Source organism: Lactuca sativa, chromosome 1 (genome assembly GCF_002870075.4).
Source record: "Lactuca sativa cultivar Salinas chromosome 1, Lsat_Salinas_v11, whole genome shotgun sequence".
NCBI lineage: Eukaryota > Viridiplantae > Streptophyta > Magnoliopsida > Asterales > Asteraceae > Lactuca > Lactuca sativa.
Window position 1 is genome coordinate 46,818,904 of NC_056623.2, and position 20,769 is coordinate 46,839,672.

The window sequence follows — 20,769 nt, forward strand, 5'->3', positions numbered from 1 at the left end:
GTGACTGGGATGTTGTGACAACCCAAAATTTCCATTCTGAACAAACCATATCAAGCCAATAGAAGTTAGAATAGTTACAGTGAAATTCCAGACTTTGGGTATAAGTTTGAGTATTTCAGGATTAGCACTTAAGGAGATATCAGGAGAGTGGATGCACTAGGGTTTTGTGCAACACTGTTATTCCAATACTCTATGATATTAGAGTTCATTTCGGGAATAAAATATTTTCTGCCAAAAATCTCAGGACTATATATAGAAATCTGAACCATATTCATTCATTAGTTACATTTCCAACTAGAGAAAAGTTGAATTCTCTCTCACGGATCTTCGGGTTTTTATCCTAAATTGTGAGTACTTCTATCTAGTTGTATAGTATAGCTTAGATTGTGTTTTATAACATCAAAATCGGATCAAAACCCCAAGATTCGGGAGTTTACCGCCCAAGAACACTTGGAGAGTAAACTCCTTTTTAAGGGCCAAAAGAGTGCCCAATGTCCCTCAAAGCTTTGGAACTCAAACTAGAAGCCTCCATTACATGTTTTAGACCACAAATCAATTAGAAACAAAGGAAAGAAGTGAGTTCACGGCCAAGGAAGTTCTTGGGCCGTGAACTCCATGTTTAGGTGCCAAAATGCCTTAAAAACCTTCCTTAAGCCAAGAGACTAATTTAGACATGTACCCTAAAGTGTTTATAGCCTAGAAAACATAAGGAATCACAAGGATAAAGGAGTTTACGACCAAGACAAGTTCTTGGGCCGTAAACCCCTATAAATGGGACAAATGACACCCTAACTCCTTCCTTATGCCTAAAACCCAACTTAGATCATATCTTTGAAGTGTTAGGAACCTCAAAACATCAAATGGTACTCCTTACCATGCGTTTACGGCCGTAAACTCATGGGGGAGTGGTCCAAAGGCCGTTAACTCCTAAATGGAGTTAAAAAGAAGCCCAAACACTTGTTTAAGCCTATAAGCACTTCACCACATAAGTTGTAATAATTCTAAGCTTCATTTAGGGACCCTATTGAGAGTTTACGGCCAGGAGTTTACTCCCCTGGGCCGTAAACTCCAACACATATGGTCTTTTGACCATAAACTCCCATAAGAGGTCTTGCACTCCTTTGTCGCAACCCATTAGCCTCCTAGCACTTGACCAAAAGTGTTTTCCTCGCATTAGGATGTTTATACATGTTTAATTAGTGTTATAATCACTAATTGTTTATATACATTTGTCTTCATATGTAATTAGGACCATTGTGTGTGTCTAAAGTCTTCACTTGACACCTAGCAGTCCTACCTCTTCGGTTCATCCGTGTCAACCACAACAGGTGAGTTCATACCCCTTAATCAATGTCTTAACTGTTTTTAAATGTTTTATGGGGGGGATACAAGTAGAATTATGTTAATTATTATATCAATCACATGTGATTAATAAGCAGCATTCAAATGATTGGCTACTCATTAGCCGTTTTACCAAACAGTTTCCTTCAAATGTTTTCATAAACATTTTATATGTTTAAAACTCCTTATTAAACTGTTCATTTTACTCTGTATGTTACATTTCAAACTTATTTACAATTATGTTTCAAACAAATGTTTCCTTATACTTAAATTGTTTTATCAAACCCATGCCTTCAAACCGTTTTATAGATTGACATCAAGTCGATCTTTTCTTAAGATAATAATTATGTTCAAAGGTTTTACAAAACTTATTTATGCTTTTATATTATAAATTGCATGCCTCTATATGTATAGTTATATAAGAAATGTTTAAAAGGCTTAGGAAGGCTATCCACCCTATTTCCTTTTCGCGCTTGAGATGTGGTCTGGTGGGATATCGGGTACTCGTCCGAAGGTCGTTTAAATATTAGTTATATAACATATGTACATATATAGTCATAAAGGCCCTTCCAGTTCATCCCATGCCCTTGGGTAGCAAGGGTATACATCCATGTCCATACGTACCAGTTAGATTACTAGTAAACTACCATATGGGTAGTTTAGGAGGATACTAGAACTATTACTAGAATGCGATATCATACAATGAGTCAGTTCATTCATGAGTCAATACTTGCTAGATAGAGAGAACATACATTACTATGAGAACATATACATTACATTACTATGAGTACATATACAACTATACTAGGAGAAGAACATATACAACTATACTAGAGGAAGAACATATACAACTATACTAGAGGAAGAACATATACAACTATACTAGAAAGAGAACATATACAACGATACTAGAACGAGTAACAATACATTACATATACATATATACATTGACAAAATTGTGATCCACTGTATCGGAGCATGCCTTAAATGTCATGGCCCGAGTTATAGCCAGAGTCTCTTGGAGGGAGAGCGTGAGTTTGCGTATAGATCTATACTGGATTGACTATCCTACACCTTGCTGCTAGCTACAGCCGGACCTGCAGGTCTGCGGGTGCCAAACGTCATTTCTTTTTACGACCTAACTTTTGTCGTTGTTACCAGTCGATAGTATGGTACAATTAATCACATGATACCTTAATATAAATCCGGTTTAAGGTAGTTAGTACATCAGTAGTTCCTATAATACAACACTACAATACTACATTACTTTCCCCTTTACATATATTTAGTGATCATTTCACTTAAACATTAAAAATGTACAAACTATATTTTGTTAATGATAGTTACACTTGGGAAATTTACATACTTTTACAAGAAACGAACATTCAAAGTAGTTAGGTCTTGGTAGAAGACTACATTCAGAGCAGTTAGTTCTTGGTAGAAGACACCCTTATATAGTAGTAGGAATCATAGGGATTTCTAGGGTATTTCAAACATTTACAGTTGATTTACAAAACATTGTTATACTTATAGTTCATATACATTGTTATACTTACAGTTCATATATATTTTCAATACTTACAATTCATATACATACAAATTCTTACATAAAAATTAAGACACTAAAATACTTATGATCTCACCAGCTTCAAAGCTGATACTCGCTTTCAAAATTACTTGTATCCTTAGGTCATCATAGTAAGGTACCGATGCAAGGATTAGGGAAGATGGAGCTCGTTCAAGACTCATCTTTCATTTTGATTTATGCTTTAGTGTTTATCAAAATTTGAAGAACACACTTGTATAATAATTATATTATTAATGCAATGGATGATGTTGTTGCTGATTTACTACTTTTCATTGTTGTGATACTGTACATGACGTCCTCCGCCCCAGAACGTTTCCGCCGTTCTTGGTTTTGGGGTGTGACAGATGCCAAGGATCACAAACAAGGTGTAATAACCATGCAGATGTGCTTGGTACTGTTAATGTTACAAATCACCCAATCAATGTGTCGGTTAACCATACACGCTCCATTGATCTATGATTACATCAAGTTACCCTTTTCCACCCTTGTTAGTCCCGATTAGTGTGTCGGTTAACCACACACACTCCACTAACGACTTAGCAAGGTGCAAAGTGCAATTTCATGGAATAGCACCATTTTCACATTTTTACTAAAGTAACTAAGATTGGGAATTTAATAAAGATTTAGTTACTTTATAATTATCAGTATACTTATAACGAGAATTAATGTCCTATCCTACCCGTTCGGTTAACGACCCTCCACCAGTGAAGGAAGCGGTGGGTGAGAGTGGACACCCATTAAACCACCATTTTATAGGCAGTAACCTTATACCCCCCTTATAGACCGGCTTCATGAATGAGGCCTACTAACGGTAAGACTGACTTGTCTTATGTGTGTGTGTGTGTGTGTGTGTGTATATATATATATATATTAAAATTTTAATATTATAATAGTATAAGGGTTGAATTTTAAACTTTTAAAATTCTAAGGTTTGAAATTAAATGTTTCATTAGTGAGACTTTACAAATTCCAAAACTTAAGGGCAAGTTTTGTAACTCTTCAAAACTTTTGGTTTCCATAACTTATGAAAACTTATGAGTTTTAATGTTCATGAATGAGACTCTTCACATAACTTGAGGACAAGTTACAAAACTAATTTCAGGAACAACTTAGATCAATTATAACCAACATTATCATATAATTTCACCATTGATCTAATATAACTTATAGCATGGCAATTCATATCAAATAATACAAATAATATCTTATTATCTTAAAATTTGACATTTGTCTTTTAATTGGATGGGGATTGTAACGCCCGTCTCTCGAAGTATTAATTATTTAATTTTCTTAAATCATAGTTGGGCCTAGTATGGAAGAAAAGAGTATTGGATTTGGAATTATGCACTTGGGCCAAGTTTTGGGCCGCCCATAAGACGTACGCGGGGCGTAGCCTGGGCATATGCGGGGCGTAATGGACCGCGTTGGAATCGGGTACGCGTACACTTACGCGCAACGTACCACTAGGTACGCGCAGCGTAAGTGAGCAGATAAGAAAACCCTAATTTAAGGGTTTAAGACCTATATAAACCTCATTATAGCCTCCCTCTGGATTCTTACCAGCCTCCTCACCCCTAAAGAAACCCTAATACGTCCTTACTTTCTCTTTTGTGTGATTTTGCTCCTTGTGAGAGTTTTTAGTGAGAAAGAAGTTTTGAAGAAGGAAAGCAAAGGTTGGAGAAGAAGCTTGAGCTCAGAGATCTGGACTAGACTCACTCTTTGTCACCAAAAGAAGGTATAAAGCATTGAACTTTCTTCCTCATATGTTAGATGTAACGACCGGGTTTCAGGGCTAAGCATATTTGTCAATGTAATAGTCTAGGTTAACTATTGTAACTCTTTTTGAAGTAATAAAGATGAAATATTTGAGTATTATGTGAATTATGTGTGTTATCGTGCTTATTATTTAATTATAAATGTATAATTAATAAAGAATAAAAATAAGCGTTAAAAATTAAAGTGTTATATAAACCCTATATCTCTACATAAAGTTGTAGTGGTCGAAACAAGGATTCCGGAGATATAAGGAACGCCGAAATCCGAGTTATAACGACGAAGAAGTTATGACCCGTCGAAGTTTCGCGACAGAACCGGCACGATACCGGGAAGCGTAAATAGTGAATTTACGATAGAGCGAGATTTAGCCTTAACGCTCTAAACGAAAGTCGTAGAATATGTTAAACTAAGAACATCGATAAAAAGAACGCCCAAATCTGACTTCGTATGAGGAAGTTATGAGTTTTCTAAGATTTAGCACAGCAGTGCACAGCCCGAAATCTGAATTTTAGATCAGTCGATTTTTAGCCGACAGGATCTAAATGAAAGTTTTAGTACTCGTAAATACCAACACGTGGATATAAATAACGTCGATAATAGAGCTCGTATGCGAAAGATATGGACGAAGCTTAGTCCTTACTTTTCGAGCGCGGCGAATTCGATACAGTTTTGTAAATCCGAGATATAATGAGAATTAGCCAACGAGGTCTAAGTGAGAGTTGAAGATCTCATTAATAGGAACTCAACGGTAAAAATACAGACAAAAACGGAGCTCGTATGCGAAAGTTATGGATGAAACTTAGTCTCTACTTTTCGAGCGCGGCGAATTCGATATAGTTTTGTAAATCCGAGATAGAATGAGAATTAGCTAACGAGGTCTAAATGAAAGTTGAAGATCTCATTAATAGGAACTCAACGGTAAAAAGACAGACAAAAACGGAGCTTGTATGCAAAAGTTACGGACGAAGCTTGGAGACTACTTTACTATACACTTCCTATAAATAAGAGATGAACTCTTCATTATTTCCTCACACCTTCAAACCTTTCTTTCTCTCTCTAACTTCTCTCTAACCTCCCTAAACCCCTCCCAAGTCTAGGGAACCTCCCTATCACGAGAAGAAAGCCCCGGAGCGCCCGACGGCTCCGAGAAGAAAAGCTTTCGGCTCGGAAACGCTTCTCCAGCGAAGCCCGGTTTTTAATAAAAACCCGTTGTAAGTGAGTTACGCCTATACTATATTTAATATAGCTTTTATTTAATTATAGTAACATTATTAGGACCTTAAAATAATTATTTGGGCTATTATTATGAGTTATATTGAGTGTTATTTAACGCTTATATAATAGTAATAATAGCTAGACTATTAATTAGTCGCGATTAACGTTAAAACTAAACTCTAGTGGTATTAATACTAGGTTTTGGTCAAGGAAAAATTGTTTTAAGAAGTAACGAAGAGTTGTCCGAGTGCTGAGTCACCACTTTACCAGGTGAGTGCATAGTTACTTTCAGCTTACACATAGATATGAAGTATTTTATATAAATTATGTGTTATGTGTGCATATTATCTGAACACTTGCTATCTATGCTGGATGAACATTGTTATACATGTTTTCAATGATTTAAACTGTATATGTATTTTATATCTACGAAAATGTTGGGGTAAAACATGGGTAGATGTAATAGGTGATGTGTGATAAAATGGTGAAAGGTCTCGATGTTGATGTTGTTGATTCTGTCATCTAGCGGAGTATGGATGACGACCACGAACTCTTCTAGACAGTCCAGTGGAACACTAGCAGGCTCGCAACCTGTAGGTGTTTGTGAACGATGTGTTCACCGGTGTACTCCATCCGCCACATGGTTGCCTTTAGGACATTTATTGTTAAGGAATCCCCTTAGCAGTAGTGTCCATCCCGATGATGATCCTTAGACTAGGTCCCTTACGATAGGTGTTTAGGGACGTAAAGTGAGGATAACAGGAATGGGTAATCGGGTTATTGTTGATTGATGAAATTAATAAACTTATTTATTGTGGGTTGAAAACCCTATGTGCTCACCAGGCTCCCAAGCCTGACCCACTCAGTTTTATGTATTACAGGTAGTGGCGCTTGAGCATAGATATGATGTTTGGACGAGGGATTACGGATATAGGCCTGTAGATATGAAATAATGTAGTAAAGCTTATATTGTACTGTTTATGCTTTTGATCTGTACGAACATGACATCCCAAGTCTTTTAATGAAATACATTTCTATGGAAATGCTTTTGATAAAGCTTTATCATATATTGTTTTGGGACAAATTCCGCAACACTTTTATTTAAAATGTTACTCTGATTTTCAAACAAAGCATAAACAAAATCGGTCTTTTTCTGGTCGTGAAAATGGGGATGTCACATTAGATCTAGAGTTATTGAAGTTTTGGACATCTTTAGGTCCAAAGGTTGGACCTAGATCATGAAGATTCGTTTTTGAGCTTGGGATTGCCATCCTTTGGGCTCAAACCACCTCCTTAGTAATAAAGTTTCGATCTTGGAGGTTTGCATGAGGCCATGCAAGAGATCTAGTCATTTCTATGGGGTTAGGTTATTGCTTTTTGAAGTTTGAGCCTTTTTGAGTTATCCAAGCCATCAGGTAAGCAACTTTCTAGCTTAGGACTGAGAATAAGACATGGATCTGAATTTGTAGCTTCTGAATCGAAGGATTAAGCGCTTAATAGGAAGTTGGCTTAACATGGTTGTACGTTGGGCGTACAAGGAGGTACGCACGGCGTACAAGCCAGCAGCCAGTACGCCCCGCGTACGCTGTCAGTTTGGGCTTCGAGCATTTGGGCCTCGGTGTGGGTTGTGCTTTGGACTTAGAGTCTTTGGGCCTTATGAGTCATCAGAAGTCAGTGAATATGGGCATTGTATAGGTGTTGGGCCTAGGGTAAGGCCCAATAAAAAGATTTGGGCCCAATGTAGAAATGGAGCCATTAGTGGGCCTTTAGTGGGCCATTAGAGGACTTAGAAGGAATTAAGGGTTTGGGCCATGTTTGTGACCCACACCATAGCAGGGGTAAAATAGTCATTTTACCATGAGAACAGTTATCAGTATCTAATTTAGTGTTTATGGGATTGTAGCCGGGGAGTTCCGGAGCAGCAGTCAGCCAGTTTCAGATTTTGCATCTCAGCAGCCAGCCTTACGAGGTGAGTTTTCCTTCTAGTAGGAACGGGTCTACGACCACAATTCCGACCCATTTAGTCAGCAGTAGTTTCCGGACTTCGGTTTGATGCAGTAGTTCAGTGTGCTTGATGTCTTTGTGTTATTTGTTTCGGACCTCGGTCCGATGCAGTATGCAGTTTATGTGTTATGTTAATATGATTATGCTATGCTATATTCAGTCGTTTTCGGACTTCGGTCCGATGCAGTTTTCGGACTTTGGTCCGATGCAGAGGGCAAGGCCCTGGTGTGTTCCGGACTTCGGCCCAATGCAGTTTCCGGACTTCGGTCCGATGCAGAAGGCAAGGTCCTGGTTAGTTCCGGACTTCGTTCCGATGCAGTTGTCGGACTTCTGTCTGATGTAGAGGGCAAGGCCTTGGTTAGTTTTCAGACTTCAGTCCGATGCAGTTTTCAAATTTCGTTCTGATGTAGTGGGCAAAGCCCAATATGTGCTTTATATGTTATTGTATGGTATGTGGTAGTTTGGGGGAGCTCACTAAGCTTCGTGCTTACAGATTTCAGTTTGGTTTCAGGTGCTTCCGCTAGCAAGGGGAAGAGCTCGGGATGATGGCATGGCACACACCACAGTCACAGTTTTATTTTGGGATTTTTTAAAGATATTTTGATATGATATTGACTTCAGTTTTGATTTGATACACTTACTATGGCATTTTGAGATATATGATTCATGGTTTTATTAGATAACATTTGATGTTGTGGTTTTTAGTAATATTAAAATAAAAAATTTTGGGTTGTATTTTTAGGATCTTTCAGGGATCATCATTACCAAATCAGAAATACATTGTTTATGATACAAAACATTTTGTGGTAATGATCATAAACCAATTCTGGCCAAAAACTCGAAATTCTGCAACCAACAACATCTACTTGACGAGTGCATGAACTGGACTCGTCGAGTTGCCATTTTACTTAGTGGACTCGTCGAGTCAGCCAGTGATCCCGACGAGTTCGTCAGTCAGAGACCAGAAAATCGATTTTTTCAGCTTTGAAAATTAGCAAGCATCAAATATAGTAGAAAACAATCCTAGGTTCTGATACCATTATTGGGTATTAAGCACTATAATACTCCTATGGTGCACATGCAACCCTAGATGTTTTGGATCTATGTTTTCTCTAATTATACATGCATTTTCAATTTTCAAAAGCATACATCCTAACTAGCATACAATAGAGGATATACAATATAAAACTCATAGTTTGATGAATACCTCTTATGTAGTTTGAAGTTCTTGGCCCTTGAAAACTTTAGCACCTCAAGTGTGATACCTCTAATGTGTCACAAACACCAAATGCAAGAGGAGGCTTGAGAGAATAAGCAAGTTAGCTCAAAATCTATTGTCACACTCTTAGAATGATGAGGTAACCGATTTTAGATCTAGGGGTGTGCTTTTATAGTGCTACAAATGCTAGGGTTACATCCATGCCAACCCTAATGCACCATGACCTTTCATATTACTTAGGCTCCATGGGTTAAACCTCCATGGACTATCCATGTTGGTTTAGCCCATCTTTATTAACCATGGATCTTTGGCCCACACTATAAGAATCATTGATTTACTTAATCAATCCTCGTATATTTAATTAGTCTCTTTTGATCACTAAGTTAATTCCAAATTAATTATTGATCAATACCAATTAAATAATATGATTTCTCAATTACTATATTATACTTATAATATATTAATAAATCACAAATAGCCTTATTCTCAAAAGTCCATCCTATCAAATTGCAATGGTGAAGGCAACCCAAAATGATCATGCTACTATCGGGTCAAGTACATCCCAATTATAGTTATGGGCTTAGACACCTAATCCAACAATAATATCATATACAAATAATCATATAAACAATATCACAGGTACTCCTATAGATCTATTTGTTGGATAAGGTGTCTAAGTCCATAACTTATTTGGTACATACTTGACCCGGCCCGGCATGGTCCATTTGGGTTGCACTTCACCCAAACGATTTATGGATAATTTTATGAGAATTGTATACTTACGATTTATTAATATATTATAAGTTATAATATATTAATATGAAGTCATGTTATTTAATTAGTTTTATTCTTAAATTAATTATGAATTAATTTAGAGATTAAAAAGAAGACTGATTAAATTATGGGCTATTATATTTTATAGTGTGGGCTAATACTCATTTGTTAATGGGCTAAACTAATATGAAAGCCCATGGATGATCCATGGAGCTTTTAAACCATGGATCCTTGGAAAGGAAAATACATGGGTTATTAGGGTTTCACCCTAACCATGCACACTATATAAAGAAGCATATGATGCAAGAAATGACACTCTAGTTGTGTGAGACTTAGTGGTGGCCGATTCCACGAGAAAGTATACTACTCTCTCAAAGTTTTCCAAGTGTTTGTGGTGATTTGTGATTCCATTTGAGGCATTCACACTATTGGTGCTTGGCTCTCAAACTCCAAACAATCAACCATCATCAAAAGGTATGTATTTCTACTAGTACTTTTATGATTCATAATCCTTATGCTATGCTAGTTAGGAAGAAACCTTGGAAGTTATTATTTGCATGTATTTTAGAAGAAAACATAGATCCAAGGTTTATTAGGGTTGCATGCACACTTAGGAAGTGTTAGATTGCTCAAAACCCAACAGTGGTATCAGAGCCTAGGCTTGTTTTCTTGAATACTTGATGTAGATTGCTGAAAATCGAAGTTTATGTGCTGTCTGCTCAGCAGACTCGCCGAGTCCATGAAGGGACTCGACGAGTCCAAGACAAAATTCATCCAACTCGGCGAGTTGGTTCATGCACTCGACGAATTGGAACCCCAGACAGCATATCTTCGAGTTTTGGTGCTGGAATTGGTCTAGAATCATTACCTTAAACTGTTTTGGACTCATAAAACCTGTTTTTGATGTGGTAATGATGATGGTGGACCAATTTCAAAATTATAATCAAAATTTCAAGTTTATATGTGTTCATATGATTCTTGAAATTGTTGATGTGGATGTTCATGTTCATATGAGTTTTGTTAGATCATAGGAATTATTTGCAAATTGTTTGTTAGTTAATCCTTGATCTTAATGTGTTTTAATGGAATTCATAATTTGTCCTCAAGTTATGGAATTCCAAAAGTTTTTTCTTTTAAATGTTTTTTTTAAGAAGTCATAAGTTACACTTTAGAAGAGTTTTTCTAATAAATGCTTTTATGGACTTCATAACTTGTCCTCAAGTTATGGATTTCCAAGAGACTCTTCATTAAAAGTATTAAGCACTTAATTAAAACTCATAAGTTATGAATATCCAAAAGTTTATGAATTGTTCAAAACTTGCCCTCAAGTTTTGGAATTTGTAAAGTCTCACACAAACTTTAATTCCATACCCTAGAAGTTTTAAAAGTTAAAATTCTACCCTTATACTATTATAAGATTAATGGTTAATTATTATATATATGTATAAGAACAAGTCGTTTTACCGTTAGTAGGCCTCATTCACGAAGCCGGTCTATAAGGTGGGTATAAGGTTGCTGCCTATAAAATGGCGACTTAATGGGTGTCCACTCTCACCCACCGCTTGCTTGACTGGTGGAGGGTCGTTAGCCGAACGGGTAAGACAAGGACTTATAAATTATCATTAAGTATGATGAATATTATAAAGTAACTAAATGTTTTATTTAATTCCCAATCTTAGTTACTTTAGGAAAAAATGTGAATTTGGTGCTAGCCCATGGAATTCACACTTTGTACCTTACCAAGTCGTTGGTGGAGCGTGTGTGGTTAACCGGCACACTAACTTGGACTAGTAAGGATCACGAAGGGTGACTTAATGTTTGTCATAGATCAATGTAGCGTGTGTGGTTAACCGGCACATTGATTAGGTGATAATATTAAGGGTACCAAGTGAATTGGTATGGTTATTCACATCTTGTTTTGTGATCCTCGGCATCCCAGTCACAAAATTTGAGAGGGCACACTCGAGATTGAAACATGCCATTGAAAAGTTCAATGAATCTCAAAAGATCTAGGAATTTCAAATCCAATTAAAACCTAATAAATTATTTCGTTTTTCATGGTGGAAATTGGTGAATCGTCATTCTCCTACCTTCAAATATTTTATAGCTTGGATTACGACATCCCTCTTCCAAATTATAAAATATTGTGTTGGGTCCTAGCCTTAATATTTCATATTGGGTGTTATATTAAGGACTTTGAATCAACTAACTTGATTTTCTCCCATTATAGATGTCTGGTTCAGACAATTATGATCTTCCCAAATCTCTTGAAGATGGTGTCCCTCAACATCATGCTTCACTTCCTCCACCTCCTTTAATTATTCCCCCTCACCCACAAGTTCTTGAAAAGTTTAAAGTCACTCAATCCCTATTGGCAAACATAGTCTATGTGTGCTCACATCTTGGAGATAAAGTCACATATTGACAAGCCGGGAGAGTTGGGTGTCAAAGTCCCGTGAAAGTTGGATGTTCAATCACTTTCTTAGTAACATAGTGAGTCTCTTTGGGAATACTATGAGACGGGCTATGACATGACCCTTAATGATGTTATCTATTTGCTTGGTGTTGTGGAATCAACAATGATTTGGAACACCAGTAAAGAAAATTTGATTAAAAGAACAACTTCCCAAGTCTTAAATGGACATTGACAATGGTAGCATTGGATATCTAGAAAAAGATTTCTCTTCCCAATGGAAAGGGATCGGCCATAGTCAACTCGGTTGACCAAATGGTAAAGAGAAAGGCTAAGTCTGAGATAGTATCTTGTGCCATTACCAAATGGTCCATGTGTTTTGTTGCCAAAGGAAGGGGCATTGGTTGCGAAGCTGCCCTATTCACCTGAAAGGTCATAAGGTTGATCAAGTCAAGAGGTTTGACTCTACTTCGGGTAAAGTCCACTGTCTAACTCTATTAAGTTCCTATTTGGAGATTCTTATTACATAATGTGAATGGGTCACATGCTGATGTTTTTAAGAATCAAAGAAAAGATAGGAAGCTTAAAGTAAGTATATGTTGATTCTGATTGCAAAGGTGGGTTTTCGATCGCATGGTTCGGCAATCAGAATTTTGAGCTGTTGCTTAAGAGTTATAATATATTGCTTATGAATAGATAACAACAAGGTTTTCATGTGGATTGTAAGGATAAGTTTTTCCGCAAAGTTTTATAATAAAAGGAAAAAAGGGTTTTAATTTTATTTATTTTAAAAATATCCTTACAATGGCATCTGTGGAAAATTGTTGCTTATATGTTTCCATTAATAGCAATATTGGAAAGCGGATTTGATTCTTTCATTTGTGGTAGTGTCTGAATTTACCAAATGAAGAAAGGTTTTCATCACCCAAGTTTCAATTGGACAGAAACTTGCAATCATACAAGTTGTATTGTATGATGAATGAGAATTTTCATCTTTGAAAATTAAGACTAATTCTTTGATCACATGTATATGTGAGTCAATTGAAGGACTAAGGAATTAGGTACACTGGGTGGGCGCTGGTCAAGGTCCACCACAAAGATTGATTTGTCATGATTTACTGAAGATTAGTAAATATGATTATACTTATAAGGTTAAGTATAATTCTGTAACATTGGAAAGGTTACAATGTATGACAAAACAAATGAGAAGAATCAAATTAGGCAGAAAGATAAAAGTTTCTCAAATTTGAAAGGATGAGAGAGTACTTTAGTATCGTATTTCATGATCATCTTAATGATTATGAAACCATATCACAAATTCATACTCTAAGGACGTCTTAGTGCATTGTTATGGCTAAGAAGAGAGGTCATGAATTGTTGGATTGGTTAAGATCGAGAAGATGAGTCATACTTCGTTCCAAAACAATTCTTAGAGTCATACTCCAAGAGTGTAACATTGAGTGACATAAAGTAAGGTTTAAAACACTTATCAAATGTAGTGTAGAATGTTTCTACCCTTGTACATTTGAGATTGGTAAGTTGTGATGTCTTGGATGAGACAAATACCAACTAAGACCAATTGTGTGAAGTGTTAGTCTTGATAAGAATCCGCACTATCCCTTGAATATTTGTTTTGTCAAGGAATGGTTCTTGACTGGGGAAACTTATATGTCAAGGGGACAGTGGGAGCCTTAAAGATCCTGAAAGAGTTTCAAGAGTTAATCAAGAGTAAAACCTGTAATTTATCACTAGCACACAACTTAAGGTTTGCAACCTATCGTGTTGACATAATTCTTGTTTCTGTACCTACTTCAAATAAGTTGAATTTGCATGTGAGTTATCAGAGTTCAACTTGGAAGCATTGGTGGGCCTTGTGCTACCAATGTGACAAGAAACTAAGATTGAACAAGTTTGATCCATGTAAGGCTGAATTTGTCACTAACCTTATCTTGTGATTATGGTTTTGACAAATTCACATGGATAAGAACTCATACACTATAAAATCTAAGTGTCATAAGGTTTCTCTCCGATTCATGAAAATGATGGTGAGGAAACGCTTTCACTAAGTAGATTTTACGTAGATATCAATTGTGTTATTTGCATTTTCAAAAGTCATTAGTGGAGCGTGTGTGGTTAACCGGCACACTAACATGGACTTGTGAGAAATGGAAAAGGTCTAAGAAATTGAGACTACGATTACGGCATCCCTTTTCATAGTTCTTGAAATTGCTTAGACACACATGTGAGCTATTTAAGAAAGGGTGTATGAATCTAAATTTCAGAAGTCCAACAGATTTCTGGAAATATGTCAGAGCTAGTGGGAGCATAAGTGTTATGCTAATAATCATCATGTTAGTGGGAGAATGATTATTACGTTTAGTGTTGCAAGTTAGCAATGTTAATTATAGAAAACAAAGTTTCAATTCGTGAAGTTGCAGGGGTTGAAAAGTTGTTTTGCTATAATTAAGGGAGAGGAAATTATACTTCATTTCAATTCTAGAAGCTTAGATTGAGATTTTAATCATCTTTAGTCAAGGACATATATATGAATTTTATGTCTGAATGGTTCGACTTAAGGAAATTCTATATATATTGCGTTCTCAAAATTCAATTATGATTACGGCATCCCTCTTCATAGTTAAATTTTGAAAACATGGCAAATAAAAAATATTGTAGCAAAAGACTGGTCTAGTATCATGTCTTTATGTCAAACATCATGAATCGTGTCCCATATGCTTCGGATATAGGATCGATTGCATGTGCTATACTATTCACCTTTTCTAAATTTTCCAAATGCTTAAGGCATTGAGAAGGGAAAAGTCTAGAACTGGATATGACTAAAGTGATTAAGCAATTGTCGAGGACAAATCTAAGGTTCGCAAAGATTGGTTGCTCAGGGACAGTTGGAAGTATGATGTAAGTTTTCGGAAAGGACCATATTGACATATTCTGAAAAGAAGTAACTCTTGTTCGGAAGTGATAGTCAAAATGGGACTATGGAAATGTCTCCATAGGTGGAAGTTATTCAATCTATGTAAGATTAGAAAACCTTAATGCAAGAAGGATGTTCAAAGCAATGTACTTTGAATATGAGACTTCCGTTCCATAGAAGTTGACCTTCTTTGGAATACTCTGTAATGACTGGTGACAAGGTTTTGGTGACTTTATGCATAATCATTACAAGAGGAACATTGCATAAAAGTTTAAAATCTAACAATTTTTTTTGGTAAATGATAGGGATCGGGGATTCTCACATTTACAATAAGGATTTGGGATTGTGAAATGAGTATCATTGGAATCATGTTCAATTGATCTACATCACAATGTAAGGATCATAGACAAACATAGTGTGCATACTTGGAGTATGGCATAACTATTGTTTAGAAAACAAAGTGTACATGCTAGGAGCATGGGACGACTGTTGTTTTATTCAAGTCTTAAGTTGATTGTTTGAAACATTATACAATGAATAATGTGTAATCAATATGGTGATAAATAAAAGGTGGTTCTATTTATATTCAAAAGGGTTCTGAGACCATATTGGATTCGATTATTATTGTGTTTCACTTTGCATGTTTTGACTTCCAAAATAGCTAGGTTATTCTTTCCGAATGACCAAGTTATTTAAACACTCCACAGTCGTTCATATGTTGGAAGTAGGTATGAATCAAGACTGTCATGAATCGAGTTTGTAGATGGCTAAATGGGTTTAGTCATAGCAATGGTTACTACAACATTCATGAGTGCTCATAAGTTATGTGTATTGGAATAAACCCATGCTCACTTGTATCACATCATGGAATTTATCTCGAGTGATCGTGAGACGGTAATATCATATAAATCTTCAAACCTAGAGATATGAGTTGTTACCTATGAGTTGGTTGTGCATTGATTGCACGTAAACGCATCAGTAACTTGATGTTATAAAACGTGCCTTTGTGTACAATTCAACAAGTAGTAGAACAAGCATATGAGTCGAAGTTTATCTGTTCCTTCTAGAAATAGAAGCGATATCTGGGCCCCTCGATGATTTTGTTGTGACCTATGTACCGGCCGGTCAGAACTAAATTGATGTGTTCGATTAAGTTCTTTGTCAAACAAATCGGAAATCGGGAAACAAACTGTTGGACAATAAGTATGACGTTGTTCCATGTATTTGTCCGGCTGATATCATGAGAACAGAGGATTATATGATCACTTATCTAAAATGGCGCTTCATAGTTCAACAGAGTTTTCGAGAGCTACGATTGTTGGTTGGTTCCTGAAGTAACATACGCAAATATAGTTATTAGACTTATCCAAGTGGGAGTCTGTTGGATAAGGTGTCTAAGTCCATAACTTATTTGGTACATACTTGACCCGGCCCGGCATGGTCCATTTGGGTTGCACTTCACCCAAACGATTTATGGATAATTTTATGAGAATTGTATACTTACGATTTATTAATATATTATAAGTTATAATATATTAATATGAAGTCATGTTATTTAATTAGTTTTAGTCTTAAGTTAATTATGAATTAATTTAGAGATAAAAAAGAAGACTGATTAAATTATGGGCTATTATATTTTATAGTGTGGGCTAATACTCATTTGTTAATGGGCTAAACTAATATGAAAGTCCATGGATGATCCATGGAGCTTTTAACCCATGGATCCTTGGAAAGGAAAAGACATGGGTTATTAGGGTTTCACCCTAACCATGCACACTATATAAAGAAGCATATGATGCAAGAAATGACACTCTAGTTGTGTGAGACTTAGTGGTGGCCGATTCCACGAGAAAGTATACTACTCTCTCAAAGTTTTCCAAGTGTTTGTGGTGATTTGTGATTCCATTTGAGGCATTCACACTATTGGTGCTTGGCTCTCAAACTCCAAACAATCAACCATCATCAAAAGGTATGTATTTCTACTAGTACTTTTATGATTCATAATCCTTATGCTATGCTAGTTAGGAAGAAACCTTGGAAGTTATTATTTGCATGTATTTTAGAAGAAAACATAGATCCAAGGTTTATTAGGGTTGCATGCACACTTAGGAAGTGTTAGATTGCTCAAAACCCAACAATATTAACTAACATATCAGAACTAGCATGCATATCCATCCCATACTCTAAATATCAATGAATATCAGGTTATCAAACCAATGGGTCGGCCTTGGTGACTTCAACCCATAAGTTGTAGCACCTGGTTCCTGGTACATATTCCTTGTAATTAATATTTCTTAAATTATGCATTTTGCCTTGGACTCGGCGAGTTGAAGGATCAACTCACCCAGTAGAAGCGGGATGAGACGCGGGGTCTAAGCTTTGGACTCGGCGAGTAGGCCCTGTTTGGGCAAAAACCCTAACCCGGGTGTTTGCACCCTATTTAAGCACTCTAACTCGGTCTACCTTGTCCCTAACACTTCCAGAAGAGCTGTAGAGTGAAACCCTAGCTCCCTTTTTGTCCTTGTGAGTGATTTTGGGCCTTGTGAAGGAAGTTGAAGCTTAAGAGAAGAAGAAGGAGGTGGAAGAGTGCAAGGAGGGGAAGTAGATCCGACATCTACCCTGCAAGAGGCTTCCATTCAGGTAGAAAGGTTCCTACCTTGATCACTAGTTCATTAGATCCCCTTTTTTGTCCCTAATTGGTGGTTTTCAAGCCCTAAAACCCCAAACTCCATGTGTTTGTGCTCTATGGTCCGAAAGGACTTCAGATCTGGACCTTATGGGCATCTTAGAAGTATAAAGTCTCTGTGGTTGGAGTATTTGAGGTCCATAATGAGTGTATGACCTCTTAAAGAGCTTGGATTTGCCTTCTTGAGCTTGTAGGGCCATGCATGCACGTAAAGTTTGCAACTTTATGTGATAAGCATGCCCTAGGAACATAGATCTATGGTTTGGAAGCGTTGCATGTCTCAGATTTGATCTATATGGGAAATGGGTCGAAGGGACTCGACGAGTCCCAAAGTGGAACTCGGCGAGTTCTATGAAGATGGCCTTAGACTCGGCGAGTTGGATGAACAACTCGGCGAGTCCTATGAAGATTGCCTGGAACTCGACGAGTTGTTCTTAAAACTCGGCGAGTCATATGAACTGCTATTGAGTAAGAGGGGTTTAAGTGTTGAAGGTCCAACCCTTCGTATCTGCACGCAGGATTAGCAATTTAACGTGTAGCAATAGTCCCAGAAACCCAAATCCTCATAAAGGATGCTCTGGTGAGGATTTGGAAGCGGGTAAGAGATCTGCTCGTGGGGACTCGGCGAGTTGTTCTTGGACTCGGTGAGTCGGATCGCAAATTGGTTCAATCGTCCCGAGTAGTGAGTTTAGGGTGACTCAGTGAGTGGGAAGAGGGACTTGTCGAGTAGAACCGGGTTAGTAGGAGAAGGACTCGACGAGTCTGTGCCATGACTCGGCGAGTCCAGTCAACTGGAAGTTGACTTTGACCAAGGAGATGACCTTGGACCAAGGGTGGGTCATTCATTTGACCTAAGGGTATTTATGAGTGGCTAATCTATATTTATGGATTTATAGCCGGAAGATTACCAGTACAGCAGCCAGACGTCTAGCAGTCAGACTTTCGGTAGCTACTTTTTGAGGTGAGTTTCCTTCTAGTAGGAACGGGTCTAAGGCACCAAGGTCGGCCCATATAAACGATATGTTAGTGTCGGAGTGTGGGCAGAGCCCGTATCTCATAGTTGAGTTTGATTATGATATATGCCAGTATGATAGAATTGTTTATACTCGTTGTCTGTGTGATACTTGTATGTTATGGTTTAGTAGTTGAGTGTGGGCGAGGCCCGTATCTCCCAGATAACGGAGTGTGGGCGAGGCCCGTATCTCCCAAATAGCGGAGTGTGGGTGAGGCCCGTATCTCCCAGCTAACGGAGTGTGGGCGAGGCCCGTATCTCCATGAGTGTGGGCGAGGCCCGTATCTCTTAGCTGTTCATTGTATGATTGTATGGTATGAGGTATTATGGGGGAACTCACTAAGCTTCGTGCTTATAGTTTATAGTTTGGTTTCAGGTACCTCTTCAACGAAGGGGAAGGAGCTGGCACGGTAGCGGCACATCATACACACATCTCGTTTTCCGCGCTATGAGATTATTCTGGGATTTGTACTCTGACACTATGGTTGATTTCATGTTTTGGTTTTCAGACACGTAATATGTTTTAAGAAATGATATGATCGAATGTTGTTTATTTTCAAATGTTTCGCAAAGTGTTTTAATTAAAAATGAATTTTGGACTTGAAAAATTGGGTCGTTACATAAGTATAGTAAGGAAAACTCACCTCACAAACTGAACATAACTGATGAGGCCCGACTCCGAATCTCAGTTCTCTACTCGATACCTAATTCTATCAAATGACTAGTTTCCATAAGAATCCCAAAATACCCTCAAGGTCAATCTTGGTCAAAGTTGAAGTTAAGGGGTCAAACCCCTCAAGTCAACTGAGTCAAATCCAATAAACCCACTGAGTCAACCTAACCGACTCAAATCATCATGGGCTGACCCATGCGAGTACGTGGGGCGTACTTCGGAGGTACGCTCAGCGATACACGAAGCTACGTAGAAGACCACCATCGGGGTGGTTGACCGAGTACGTGGGGGCGTACTCCCACCTACGTGGGGCGTAATCTTGCAACCTCAAAATCTTTATTAAGTGCTTAATGGCTTAAGCACTTAAGCCCATACTTCATATCCAAGGTCTAGATGTATACTAGAGTCATAAAGTTTCCAACTTTATGACTTTACACGTCCATAAAGTCCTTAACCCAAGGTCTTAATCCATTACGACCTTTTACAAGATGCATGACACATTTCTAGCAATTGGGGCCTCATTTTTATGGCTTAGGACCCCTCTAAGGGTCTAGAAGGATAGCTCAAAACGACAACGACTAACCATGCACAAATATGGAACCTTTGGGACAAGGAAAGCAACATAAAGCACTCAAAATGAGATTTAATCAATGAAGGAATCAATGTGTAGACTTTTTACCTTCTGGAGCTTCTCAAGAAGGCAATGATCCCAAATCCACAAGCTTGCTTCCACTTCAATGCTCCTTGATGCAACTTCTTCTTCCTTAAGCACACGAAAAACACACTCTTGAGGGACTAGGGTTTGCCGAAAAACAACTCAAGGGATATGGAGGCTGAAAGTTTACCAAGAGAGTGCATTTTCGTTTCATTTCTCTTTAAACCACTTTACTTTACTAATTACAATATCTTACTTTCATTTTATTTCATTTTCAAGCATTAGACTTTGAAAATTTACCAATTACAACATCCTCATTTCATTTTAAATATTTTTAAAGCACTCCACTCTAAAAGTTTACCAAGAGAGTGCATTTTCTGTTTTTATTAACGAACTGTTGTTCTATATAAGTCTCTTACCAACATCTAGAAGTTGTGATTCTACAAAAATTTGTTCCGCGAGTGGATATATAAAATGCATG